Source organism: Budorcas taxicolor, chromosome 11 (genome assembly GCF_023091745.1).
Source record: "Budorcas taxicolor isolate Tak-1 chromosome 11, Takin1.1, whole genome shotgun sequence".
NCBI classification, from domain to species: Eukaryota; Metazoa; Chordata; class Mammalia; order Artiodactyla; family Bovidae; genus Budorcas; species Budorcas taxicolor.
In genome coordinates, this window is record NC_068920.1 from 72,158,285 (window position 1) to 72,172,086 (window position 13,802).

A 13,802-nucleotide genomic window follows, 5' to 3' on the forward strand; every position below is an offset into this window, starting at 1 on the left:
GCGAACCTTGATCACTTGGGTAAGGCAGCATCTGCTATGTTTCTTCACCATGAAGTCATTATTTACCTCTTTCCATATTCTGTTATTGGAAGCAAGTCACTAATTACAACCCACACTTAAAAATCCTGACAGGAGAGGTGGAGTGTTTTTACCTCCTGAAAGGGTATCTAAATAAATTCTTTGGAATTCTTCTATAAGGATTTTTTTTCTTTTTATTCTCATTTATTATTTTAAATTATTTATGTATTTCAGTGTGAATGCATACTCATTTTAGGTTTTTTTCTTTTTGTAACTTTTATTGTGATATAACTCACAAAACATAAAATTCATCATTTCAAAGTAACAATTCAATGGATTTTTGTATACTCTCAGTGCTGTGCAGCTATCACCATCTAATTTCAGAATATTCCCATCAACCCAAAGGAAACACTGTATTTATTAGCAATCACTTCTAATTCCCTCTTTCTCTACCCCAGAATCTACTTTCTGTTCCTATTAATTTGCCCATTCAGTACATTTTATGTAAGTGGAGTCATATAATGTGTGTCCTTTTGTGTCTGGCTCCTTTCACTTAGCAAAATGCTTTCAAAGTTTATACGTGTTGTAACATGTATCAATACTTCATTCCTTTTATGACTAAATAATATTCCATTCTATAGATATTACTACATTTTGCTTATCCATTCATCCGTTGATAGACTTCTGCCCATTAGTAAATAGACAAGCAAGTCCAACAGAAGGATAAACAGCTTGTTCCCACTTTGGGGCTCTTGGGGACAATGCCGCTGTGGCCATCAGTGCACAGTTCTGTTTGGACATGTTTTCAATTCTCCAGATACATACCTGGAGGATCTGCTAGGCCATGTGACATGGAGAAGGCAACGGCACCCCACTCCAGGACTCTTGCCTGGAAAATCCCATGGACAGAGGAGCCTGGTAGGCTGCAGTCCATGGGGTCTCGAAGAGTCGGACACGACTGAGCAACTTCACATTCACTTTTCACTTTCGTGCATTGGAGAAGGAAATGGCAACCCACTCCAGTGTTCTTGCCTGGAGAATCCCAGGGACGGGGGAGCCTGGTGGGCTGCCGTCTATGGGGTCACACAGAGTCGGACACAACTGAAGCGCCTTAGCAGCAGCAGCAGCAGGCCATATGATAAATTGATGTTTAACTTTTTGAGGAACTGCCAAACTATTTTCCAAAGTGCCTGCATTATCTTATAGTCCTACCAGAAATGCATGAGGGTTCAGATTTCATCATATATTTGCCAGCACTTGGTATTTTCTGGTTTGCTCCTTTTTTTTTTTTTTTTTTAATAATTGCCATCCTGGTAGGTATGAAGTGATATCTCATCATAGTTTTAATATTCGTTTCCCTAATGACTAATGATGTTGAGAATCTTTGCTTGTGCTTATTACACATTTGTATATCATCTTTGGAAAAATGTCTGTTCAAATCATTTGTTCCTTTTTAAACTGGGTCATTTGTCTTCTTTTTGAATTGTAAAAGTTTTTCATATATTCTGGATATTAGACCCTTATCATATACATGATTTGCAAATTTTCTCCCATTCTGTGGAACTTTTCTCATCTTGACACTGCCCTTTGATGCAAAAAAAGTTTTAAATGTTGATAAAGTCCAAATTTATCTTTTGTTTTTGTTGTTGTTTGTGCTTTTGGTGTGATAGCTGAGAATCTAAGAAAATGTTGCTTCATCCAAAGTCATGAAGATTATGCCTCTGTTCCAAGAATTTTATAATTTTACCTCATGTTTAGGTCTTTAATGATCCAGTTTGATTTGAATTTTTGTATGTGGTGTAAGCTAGGAGTCCAAGTTAATTCTTTCACGTGTGATATCCAGTTGTCCCAGCACAATTCATCGAAGAGACAATTCTTTCCCCACAGAATAGTCTTGGCACCCCTGTTAAAATCAATTGACTATAGATGTATGGGTTTATTTCTAGACTCTCAGTTCTGTTCCATTGATCTATGTATCTACCCTTTGGGCTTATATATTTATTTCACCTTTTAGGTTATAGTCCAATACTATGTTATTTATTTCTTTTATTGCTCAGATTATTTCAGATTGGGAGCTCTTTGGGGTTGTCTCCAGAGTACCTTTGCTAAACCCCTATTCTTTTGTTAAAAACATTTCCTTGCTTTATCAAACTATAAGATGCTACAAGTTTATCTTCTCTTTCCCCTGTTCCAGCCCTAGAATTAACCAGTTTTTCATGGAGCCCCGATTCCTTTTATGAAAGACTAATTTTTAGAAACTAAGATTTGGGTGCGTGGTGTGCTCATTGCTATTGAGATGTCATTTTTTATTTTTTGGCTCTCAGCAGACAGAGCTAGACACTTTATTATATATGATATCCATATATACACATGGTATTGCTGTTCTTATATCTGTATATCTGTGTGTATAAATATGAAGGTATGAGGCTTATGTATTTATTTATACTATGCATCAAAGTCTAGTACTATAGAAATAATTCTAACCTTTCGTTATTGCTTATCTCTCTCCAACAGTGAGAACCTGGCTCTCATCATCTACCAGCCATTAACTTATTTATTCAACCCCAGTACACAGTTTCAGAATTGTTAGCTCATACACTCACTTTTATCTATTTTCATTATTTATACTGGCTTTCCTCATACAAAATTTTGAAATTTGATGTAGTTTAATTGTCGATTCTTTCTTTTAAAAAGGAAGTTCCTGAGTTTTGTATCTTGCCTAGAAAAGCTTTCCCACCCACCCCCAGATTATAAAAAATTTTAGTTTCGTTTTATATTTAGATAGTCTTTCTGAATTTTATTTTGGGATTATATAAGATACAGATCAAATCTTTTTTTTTTCCCCAAGTGGCAATCTGAAGTCCTAAACACATGTTATTATGAGTCAATCCTTCCTTACTGATTTGTAATGGATGGGTCTAACTGATCTATTTGTCTAATTCTGTTCCAATAGGAAACATTTTAATTTTGTGATCTTAAAATATGTTCTAATATCTAGTAGAGAAAGCCTCCCATCAGTGACCTTCTCTAAAAATTTCTTGGTTCTTCTTGTATGTGTATTCTCATAGATGAGCTTCAGAATTATTTTGTAAAGTTTTATTTTTAAAATTCCATGGGAATTTTGACTGGGATTACATTGCATTTATTCAACACTGGAGAAATTGACTCCTAACATTGTGAGTCTCTATCTAGGTCCTTTTACGTCCTATGTAAAAGTTTTGTGTTTTCTTCCCAAAACTACTGAATTCATGAATTCACTTGATTTGCATTAATTACATAAATCCACAAGAGTATTCACATTATTTATTATATATTTTAAATTAAATTTCCAAATTTAATAACGTTAACATACATGAAAGCTATTGATTATATATTTGTCATGTATCTGAACTAGTTACTGCATATTTTATTCGACCGAATAGGTTTTCAGTTGATTCTCTGGGATATTCTATTAGAAGCAGTCCTAATATCTGCAGATGATGACAATTTCATACTTCTTTGTAAATCAAAGAACTGTCTGTTGGTGGGAGGATGAAACACACAAATCACTAAGCAGAGCTAATCAAGGAAAAACAATGTTAAAAAGTACAGATACCACTATCCTTATTTCTAAACAAAACTAAGAAACAGAAAGTGGATATTACCACAGAAAAGGGTTTAAATAATAATTTAAAATAACAGTTTAACTCTAAGTAATGTTGAGAATAATTTATGTAATTTTGTGGAAAAAAGTCCATAAACCTAAAGAAAGATGGCTGATGCTTCTAGAAGAGTGTGTATTACCAAGAATGACCCAGGAAGGAAGAGAAAACCCCCGAGATCAATAAACATGAAAGAAGTTGAAGAAATTGTCCAAGAGCTATCTCTGGCATTTATACTCTTAAAATTTTTATTTACCCTTGCATTTCTGACTTTTTCTTCATTTAATTCGCTGAGACAACCAGACAGTGTCGCCTGTTAGTGGTAATGGTAAGAATTTGTCTCTTTTCTTGCTTTAACGAAAATCCATCTAATGTTTAGTTATTAATTATGAGGTTTTTTGTAGGCTTATAAAGTTAAGGGAGTTTTCTTCTATTCCTGGATATTATAAGAAATTAGTGTTGAACTATACTAAGTGATTTTTTTTTTTCAGCCATTTCCTTCCCTCATTCATACACTTAACATTTTGGTTCATTCATGGGTTCAACCCCAGTTGATCATGATGTCTTACTATTATGAACTTCTGGGTTTTATTTAGCAGCATTTGTTTTAGGATTTTTGTATAAATATTCAGAAGTAAGATTTGTCTGTACTAACACTGTGTTTATACTGCCTTCAAAAGGTTTACTTTGGTCCTCAGGAAGATTTTTTGAGAGATCTTATCTTCTTTTTCGCTTTGGTGTATCAAGGGTTATCTGTTCCTTGACATGACTTGTAAAATTAACTCCATCCGTGGCAGGTGGAGGTAGCTAGCGTGCTGGTCATTGAGGTTTGTGGTTCCTATCAGCCACCAGATGAGTGTGGATGGGGAGAAGCAATTAGTTAGGGTGGGAAGTAACCTGAGAACATAGGTTACCAGCAGACTTCGTGTATATATTGTTTCTTAACAATCTCTTTTTCATCCCGAAGCTTCCTCTACTCCGAGGACAGTGGAAACGGGAATGGAGATGAGGGGTATATCTGAGAACCAACGTGGAAGGTGACTCAATTGAGTTTGGTTAATAAACAGCCAGGGAGATGGGAGATGTCATTAATATCTTCTTGATTCACTGGAAAAAAATAATAGGATTGCTGGAAACAAGAGATTCCAGAGGAGATTTAGTTTTAGGGAAGATGATAAATTCAGTTTGGGATGTGTGTGGAAGACATCTTTCAGAACTTCAAGAAGGAAAGAGATTGGGCACAGGTCAGGTCAGTTGCTCAGTCGTGTCCAGCTCTTTGCCACCCCATGAATCGCAGCATGCCAGGCCTCCCTGTCCATCACCATCTCCCGGAGTTCACTCAAACTCATGCCCATCGAGTCAGTGATGCCATCCAGCCATCTCATCCTCTGTCATCCCCTTTTCCTCCTGCCCCCAATCCCTCCCAGCATCAGTCTTTTCCAATGAGTCAACTCTTCTTACCGAATAGTGAGTGTAACTCTCACGATTTACATCTGATATACAGACTGCTAAACCAGAGGCCTGGAAAGATTGAGTTCTTCAAGTTCTCTTAATTCTAAAAATCATGTTCTTTTCAATGCATCCTTTATGAAATATCAGCCTAGGGTTCATTGGCATCAAGGGAAAGACTTTTCAGGCTAAGAGAGATATTGGTTTGGTCACAGGCAGAGGAAAGAAACATTTAGAAATGACTAGAATAAAGTTGCATGAAGTCTGAGTGAGGTCCTGGTGTACATAAGACAGGACTTAGTTAAGAAAATACTTACTGAGAGTACAGACAGAAAAAGAAGTGTGTCGTGATTGCCTGATTTCCCCATTCTCTCAGACACAGCCCACCCCCTCCTTCACTCTTCCTCCTTCTCTCCAACGGTTCCAAAAGGCAGGAACCTTATCTGCCTTAGCGGCCAAGGCAGAGGGTGGTGTGTGAGTGAGAAAGAGAGGGAGGACTACGGTGAGATGATAAATGCTAGGGTGGTATGTACAGAATGTTCTGGAGCACCAAGGAAAGGTTCACAAACTGGAAAAGGCCACACAAGGATATAATTCTTAAATTGGGTTTTAAAAGATAAGTAGACATTTACTAGTCAGTGAAAGGGGGGTAGTCAAAACAGTGGTAACTGGGATGTGTGGAGGCTTCAGAAACTTCATTCTGATCAAACTGGCAAAATTAGAAATGAGCAGAATGCGAGAGCTGTTTACAATGGGAGGAACCAGGCACCTTGTGCACGGCTGATGGGCGGGAGCCAGTGTGGTCTGCCTGGAGTCACACAACAAAACTTAATTTACACCTGCACATTCCCTAGGATGCGCTCATTCCTGGTTAAACGCCCGGAGAAAATACATTCACCGCACAGTGTGTGCAGAAACAGGAAGCTGGAAGAAATCTGGGCATCTGTTACCAAGGTGAAATGTGGTAGATACATATTGTGGAATATTTTACAGCAGTTACAGAGTAACAAACTAGAAATACATAAAGCAACATAAACAGAATTTTTAAATGATGTTAAAAAAATTTTTAACCTGAAATAAGATCTACATTGCAAGATCATTCGTGTTAGTTAAAGACACACACATACAGAAGATAATACTATTTTCAAAGATGCATACACATCACCGGACATATGCCAACACAATGGCAGGTGTGTCTGGGGGTGAAGGTGAGGGTCAAGAGGAGGGCTGGGGGTCAGAGGGGAAAAGGAAATGAGTAGAGGCTGTACTGACCAAAATGCCCAGCAACTGGAGCACATGGTGATCAGCTTCCTGTCCCTAAAGTCCAAATAAAGGATCTGGAAGTGTAAAAGTGGATGGCATGCCTTTGCCACAGAAGAGGCTGGGTGAGTTGGACAGAACCCCAGAGCTGAGGCTGGGGGAGAGGCTGGAGTCAGTGCCAGCCTGAGACCCATTCCGAGGGCAACAGGGAGCTGCTGACAGCTTTTAAGGAGAAAAGAACATTTTGTTTTAAAAGATCCCCTCTGGCGATCTAGAGGACAGATTGGAGACAGTGGAGCGTTTAGAAGTCTACTTTAAAATGACAAGAGAGAGACACGGAGATCAGAACTAACGTGGGTAGGTGGGGCTGCAGGACTGCAGGTGGTCTCGAGTGAAGGCCGGCTCGGGCCCCTGTGGGAACCTGCTGCAGACCACGTCCTCTTTGAATGGAAGCGGTCGTCGGCTTCCCTCTTCTCGGGAGAGCCGCGGAGAGGTCTTGTTCCCGCCTCCATCTCTGGCTGCAGCTGCGCAGAAAGCGGGAGACTCAAGGGCTGTCTAGCTCTTCTGGTTCCAGAAGTGACCTTGGACAGGTCACACCGTCTCTCCTGGCCTCACCTCCCCTCGCTTCTTTCCATTCTGCTTTTTTTTTTTTAGTTCCATATGATTTCCCTAGTAATAACCCCCAACAAGGAAATCTTGCCCCCCACCCTCTGCAATCCCCCCCAGGTGTCTCCAAAGTCCTGACGTCCTCCTTAATCTTCCAGCTCCACTGCCCCGCCCTGGTGAGGAGGAGCAACCAATTGGTATCGTAATGGCCCTGCTGATCGCATTATGGGTGTCTAATGCAATATGCCCTCATGAGGACCATCCATCAGAGCAGAGCCCCTCCCCGGGTTCCTGCCACCCCGGTCCCATTAGTCAGGCAGCTCATTCATCACTCCCACGCACCTCCATGGAGACTGGCCTAGACAGATGAGGGGCCAAATCAGATTTATGGGGAGGAATCCTGGAAAAAATCGGCCCCATCCATCTCCCAGACACTGAGGAGGGAGTCCTGTGTCCCCACTCCCTCCAAGGCTCCTCAGGGAAACGGGTGCTAATGGAGAAGCCGGCCAAGTTGCTTTTGTTTTCCTGAAGGCCCATTCTTGAGCCCTGGGGTTACCTAGCACAGCCCTAGAACTAGCTTCCCTAGGAGTTCATAGTTTTTGGAGCAAAGTCTCTGCCAGGACTAGGACACAGTGCCCAGAATTCCAGGGAATTCATTTAAAGGGGTCCCAGCTGGCTTAACTGCTGTGAGCCAGAATGGGGAGCAGTAGGCCCTCAGCCTGGCTCAAGGAGGTAGCTGGTCCCAGGGCAAACAGATCGGGGAAGGTGACCGCACCCGGGCCTTCCACCTGGAACGAGGCCTTGCCTGGGGCTTGTTTCAGCTCTGCCCACCAGACGGGGACATTCTCCTCTGCCCGGGAGACAGTGAGAGGCTTGAGGACACGGTGGAGCAGGAAGGGGAATGGCTGCCATCCAGGCCCCAGGATTTATGATACCTGAAACCTTGGGGACCCTCTTGAAGAAAATAATGCAAAGTATGGATTGCCAGGGCTTCTCAGGAGCCTAGACAAATGAGAAACCCAAAGCTTCCTGGGCCTTACTGTGGCGCTGTCCCAGCTCTGAGCCCGCCACTGTGCCAAGTGTTTCACATGGGATACCTCTGACATTTTTATCAATGTCATCACTGCCAACTGCCCAGTAAGGCAAGACTCTTTTCCCCATTCTTATAAGAAGACTGAGCCTGAGGGGTGAAGTGACTTGGCCAAGATTGTACATCCGATGAGCGGCAGGAATGACTCTCTGACCTGTACTCCTGTTCGCTGGTTGGTTTCAGGCCGTCCTCAAGCTGTAGATGGGGTGTGTCCTCTGCCCTGGGGATCCTGATGAGGGACCAGTCACAGGGACAGGCCAGTAGGAAAAAATCCTTGTACCACAGAGCCCCAAGGGATCAGTGACGGGCGCTCTGAGCCCCTGCCTTGAAGCAGTTATTCTTGCTTCCTCTAAACTGACTGGGACACTGTGGAGCTGGGTCCCAGTAGGGGGGCTCAGGGGTTAAGAGGCCAGGCAGAGAGCCACGAAGAGCCCTTTTCACGTCCCTGCAGCCGTCTCTGTGTAGCCCGCCCCACCCCCCAGCCTCACCCCTGGCCTTCCCCACTCCACGCAGGCTCCGAGCTGTCCCTCTCTCTGCCGGCCAAGCCTGTCACTGCTCGTGTGAGTTCTAGGGTGCCGAGAGGGTTGGGTGGCCCAATCTTCTCCTGCCAGGCCAGAGGTGCCAAGGCCCTGAAGCTCCAGGCCTGAACCAGCTTGTGGGGAGTGGGGAGGGGGCTGGGGTGGGGGGCGCCGGAAAACGTGCGTCTCCGTGAGCAGGGGTGAGTGCGGGAGAGCACCTGTGAGAACAAGAATGTGAGCACCCACCCGCCAGGGGACTCTCTGCCAGCATTTCCCTGAGCGTGTGCTCTCGGCTGGATGGTTGTGCAGGGGACTTGCCCACAGCTGCCACTTGCCTCTGAGGGCAATGCCTTGTCTCCCCCCGAAGGGCAAGCCTAGCCTAGGGCTGTCTGAGCTGGTGCTTTCATAACTAGCGTGGGGAGACCTAGCCTAAGCACCTCCATCCTCCTCTGCTTCCCTCAGCCTTCTCTCCTGGTTGGCCCAGGCCGCTCCAGGGGAGCTTGGCAGCCCTGCTTGCTTGGCCAGCACATGGACTCTCCCTGACGGGTCAGGAGAGCAGTGGGAAGAGCCCGTCCCGCCCTTGCATTGCCTGGTTTTCTTCCCGTGCTTCCGCCATTCCCCGTTCCCCTTGGTTCCCACATGGGTTTCAGTGTGGCCTCTCCATCTGGTGCGTTCTGGTCCTTCTTTGGACCTCACTGGATCCTCACACTCTCTGCTCCCACAGAGGGGCCCTTCCTGTCTCAGCCCTGAACAAACAACAGAAGGCTACCCGGTCAGGCAGTGTTGTCCGGGGGACCCACAGTCTGCTGCAGCACACAGTGCAATGGGGAGCTCTGCCCTGACGCGCAGCCTGGGTGGAGTGCAGTCTGTGGCAGGCAAGATCCAGACCCACTAGGAGGCGCCCCTAAAAGTGTTATGGCACCCTACAACACGGTGAAAAGCTCAGTGAAATAGATGGCTTTATATACAAGATGTCAACAGTAACTCAGCAGCTAGATTCAGAATCCTACCAATGACCATAGGTCAGGAAGCTCTATGCGGTATGTGTGTGTCCCTAAGTTATTTGGGGGCGAAATTACTAACCTGAGTACCTTGATTACCCTAAGCTTCTAAGTGCTGAGCGGAAACAAACACATCAGATAATCAGTCTCGGGTGAGGTCAACACTAGGATGTGAGTTTGGGGCAAAGAAGAGAGGCCCTTCTGTCCCAGACCCCTTTTTCTCTGCTTGTGCCTTGAATGTTGGTGTCCTTGGGGCTCTATCCTAGGCCCGTTTCTCTTCCCCTGTAGGCTCCTCTACTCCCACGCCTTCCATTATCATTGGAACGCAGATGACGTTTAAATCATCTCTAAGAGCCCACCAGAAAACTCCATTTGAATATCCGCTAGTCACCTTGGGACTTCCAGGGCAAAACCAAACTCATCATCTTGTTCCCTGAGCTTTCAGCTCAGTAGGTAATTCTGCCATGCACCCAGCTACCCCACCTGAAATCCTAAACACCCGCCTTTCTCCCCACCTAATCAGTTGCCAAATATGTCAACATTTTAACTGGACACTTCTAACACGACTGAGCGACTGAACTGAACTGAACTGAAAATACTTCTGGACTCCCTGGTGGCTCAGATGGTAAAGAGTCTGCCTGCCGTGCAGGAGACCTGGGTTCGATCCCTGGATAGGGAAGATCCCCTGGAGGAGGGCATGGCAACCCACTCCACTATTCTTTCCTGGAGAATCCCAGGGACAGAGGATCCCACTTTTCTCCATACTCACTGCAGCCAGCTTGGTTTAGTCCTTGGTATGCTGGCTAAGAGTCCCGGCTAATGCAGACTCCCTGGGCTTGAGTTCTAGAGGAGATTAAATCCAACCCCCAAAGTGCAGCAGGATTCATTTGGGTAAGTTGTCAAAACATTTGGTGCCTCAGATTCTTCCTCTGTGAAGTGGGACTATAGTATCTACCTCCTGGGGTTGCTGTGAGGATTAAATGAAATAATATATGTGAAGTGCTTTGAAACGCACCAGGCACACAGGACTCAGTGGTGGCCTTTACTGCTGTGTTACGGCTATCACTACTGCTCCTACTGTTATTGCTCCTATCAGGGGTCTTCTAACAGGACCCCTGCCTCCACCCTCGTTCCCTCCTAATCCAGTCGCCACACTGGAGACATATCCGAGGCTCAGATGACCAGCGCTCACGGGAATGAGCGGTGGAGCGGGCTCAGCGCCCAGGTCTCATGGATTCCAGTCACTATTCCGAGTTACAGGCCGCTCTGCCTATTTGCTACAAGTATGATGAGTGAATGGATTTGGAAAAGCAGGGCGGGAGGAAGGAAAGAAACCAGAAGAGGGAAAACTAAAACAGAGAGAGAGGAGCTCCAGATTTCCCACACAGAAGGGATTTCAGGAGGCAGTCTAGGTGTGGGATGGGAGACCAGGGGGTTGGCACTAAAGCTTGGTTTGAAGAGGAAGCCTAGAGTTCTGGTGGGCATGCTGATGGAAAGAGTGTGTAGGAGGGGCCCAAGTCCTCCCACGAACTTTCTGGTACCTCAGGGTGGTCAGGAAGGTGAAATCCTGGTGGGAGCGCAAGCACAGGCTAGAACAGCCCCGGACTTCAGGACGACGGACCCCAGGGTGTCTTGCTGGGAGCGCCTCCTGTCATCAGTGTCTGGGGAAGAATCTGAGGAGAGCCGTGGCATCTGGGACCACTTTAGCTCGGAGCTGCGGTGGATGGTGGGGTACAGGTGTGAGAAGAAATGCGGGTGGACTTCAGGTGGGCGGCCACACAGCCTCCCTGCTCTGCGTCTCCTCCAGCTCCTCCTCCAGAGAGAGCCCACAGGAGCCACAGCCTCACGCAAGAGGAAGGGATTTGGACTCAGGGTTGGGGAGCTCTGCCAGCTAGCTTCTCGGGTGAGCTCTGCTCTCTGAGCTTTCTGAGCAAGGCCGCCAGTCAGCTGGCCGGCCAGCCTGCTGGGCGGCTTCTGGGCCCGAGCCAGCTGGGAATGGGAAGGCTGGTAGGGGTGGACTTGTTCTGGGCACTTTCTCTGGATGAGGGGATATTCTTCCTGGCTCCTTCGGCTGTGTCTGAGGCTGGCGACTGGGTTGCTGCTCTCTCCCTTCCAGCCCCAAAGAATGGAGACCTTTGGGAAAGCAGTCCAATGACCCCATGTACTTTGCTTCAGGCCCCAAACTGCCTTGACAGTTCATCCAGCTCCATCTAGCGATCCTCTGAGTTCAGGTACAGGGCAGAACTTTGGCAAGAAAAAGCCCACCCTATCCTTGTCCCAGCCAGGCCCGGGGAGAGAAGCTGGCTGCACAGGCCCAGATGGGGGGAGGGCAGAGGGCACTGTACCTCCATGAGCGACTCCTCTGAGCAGGCTTCCCAGCCCTCCCCTGGCATGGCGGGCTGGGAAGGGCAGCCCTGGAGGGAGGAAGCTGTGCTCCAGCTTGCCTGGCTCAGCCCATGTGAAAATGAACAGTGTTCCTTTTAAAAATCAACAATCTTGCAATTTCTAGGATCCGTGGGATTTTTGCAGCTGAGGTGGTGGGTGGGGGGAACAGTTTTTAACACCAACAGCATGAAGGCAAAATCACTTAGCGCCACCCGACCACATCCTCGCCTTTGACATTGGTGCTTTACCCTCCACAAAAGCCTTGGGTTCTCTGTCATGCCTTTCTTTTTTCCTCCTGGATCTCCAATTGTCAAGCCTTCAAGAAAATGCACTTCAGTCCTTTGTCACTGAGTGTAATTTGATAAACTGAGCAGAAACACACTGCTCTCCCCATCCTTTCAAAAACTGTTACCGCCAGAGAAAGAGGATGAGGGAAAGAGATCTGAGGTCTTTGAATGGAAGTTTAAGCACCAGCGCACGCGTGCGTGGACAGACACACACAGACACACTCACACACACGCACACAACTCTCATGCACATACCAGGACATGGAGTTGCCTGGCATGGGAGGAGGTTGAATCCCAGATTCTTGTGCATGGGGCCTGGCCCTGGGGTCCTGGGGCGCATGCCCTTCCAGCTCCTAGCGACTCCCCTAGTTGCAGGCCTGGTTGCAACCGCCCAGTGGGCGGTGCCAGGGCAGGTTTCAGGCTATAAAGGGCTCTTGGCTCCCAGGGCCTGAGGAAACGCCATCGCTGCAGCACTGTCCCTGCCAGCCACAGCCAGCTTGGGACACTGCCGGCCAGCGTCCCATCGCCACCGGGCAGGCTACTCTTTTCCAGGCAGTGCCGACCTGGACACTGCCAGCTGCATTCCTCATCCCTACCTCGCTCCTTCCATCGGCAAGTCCCTTTTTCGGTTGCTTTGGTTTGGGTTGGGTATGGGGAGGAGGAAGGGGACTGGCTGTGGGGGCTTTGACAGAGGAAGATGGGGATATTTCCATTTCTCTGAAAAAATTCTTTCTGGGGCAAGTGTCCGAAGCTGCGATTTCTGAGATGAGGTATGGGGTGAGGCTTGTTCCACATTCAGGCAAAGGAGGAAGCAGCAAAGTTCTCTCCTAAGGGCTGCCTGCCTGCTTCCCAGCGCTGCAAGGGGGCGGGTGAGGGGCTCCCTCCCCCAGCCATGGGTCTCAGAGCAGCTGGCAGTGAGGCACCAGGCTGTGTCTGCATCTGGCCCCTGCCAGGTAGAGACACTTGGGGGGTTGTCGATAAAAGAAAAGAAAAACAAAAGAGTCTAAAGAGCTAATGATGAGAGGGTACTGGGGGTAATGTGGGAGCAAGTCACACTGAGGGACAAAGAAGAAGAGGAAACCTTTAGGAAATAAACAGTTAGAACCCAGAATCTAGCTCTGCTTTGGAAGCACCACAGGCAGCAGGGTGGTGGCTCCAAAGAGGTGGGGGCCCTGGCTGGGACTCTGTCAGGTAGTGGTTTTGAAGGGGCCCATACATGTTCTAAACAGTCCAGAGCCCAAGTTGCGGGGTGGAGGGGTGGGGAGTGAAGGGGAGCTTAGCCCCTGGGAGCTCTAGGAAGGCAGCACCCATGGCACTGTGGTGATTTCCAAATCGAGCTGGGTTACGTCTGCAGCCCCGCCCGGCCTGGACAGCAAGGGACCCAGCCCCTCACAGAATCACCAGCACAGTCTGGGACTGCCCTCTAAGCTGTCCTTGAAGACTGGGCGCCAGAGAGGCATGGCCGGCCCAGTGATGTCCAATCCAGAGGGAGGATATAGAGGGGCAGAAGGGTTAGCTGTCCTCGGGATGAATATCTGGGGCCACAG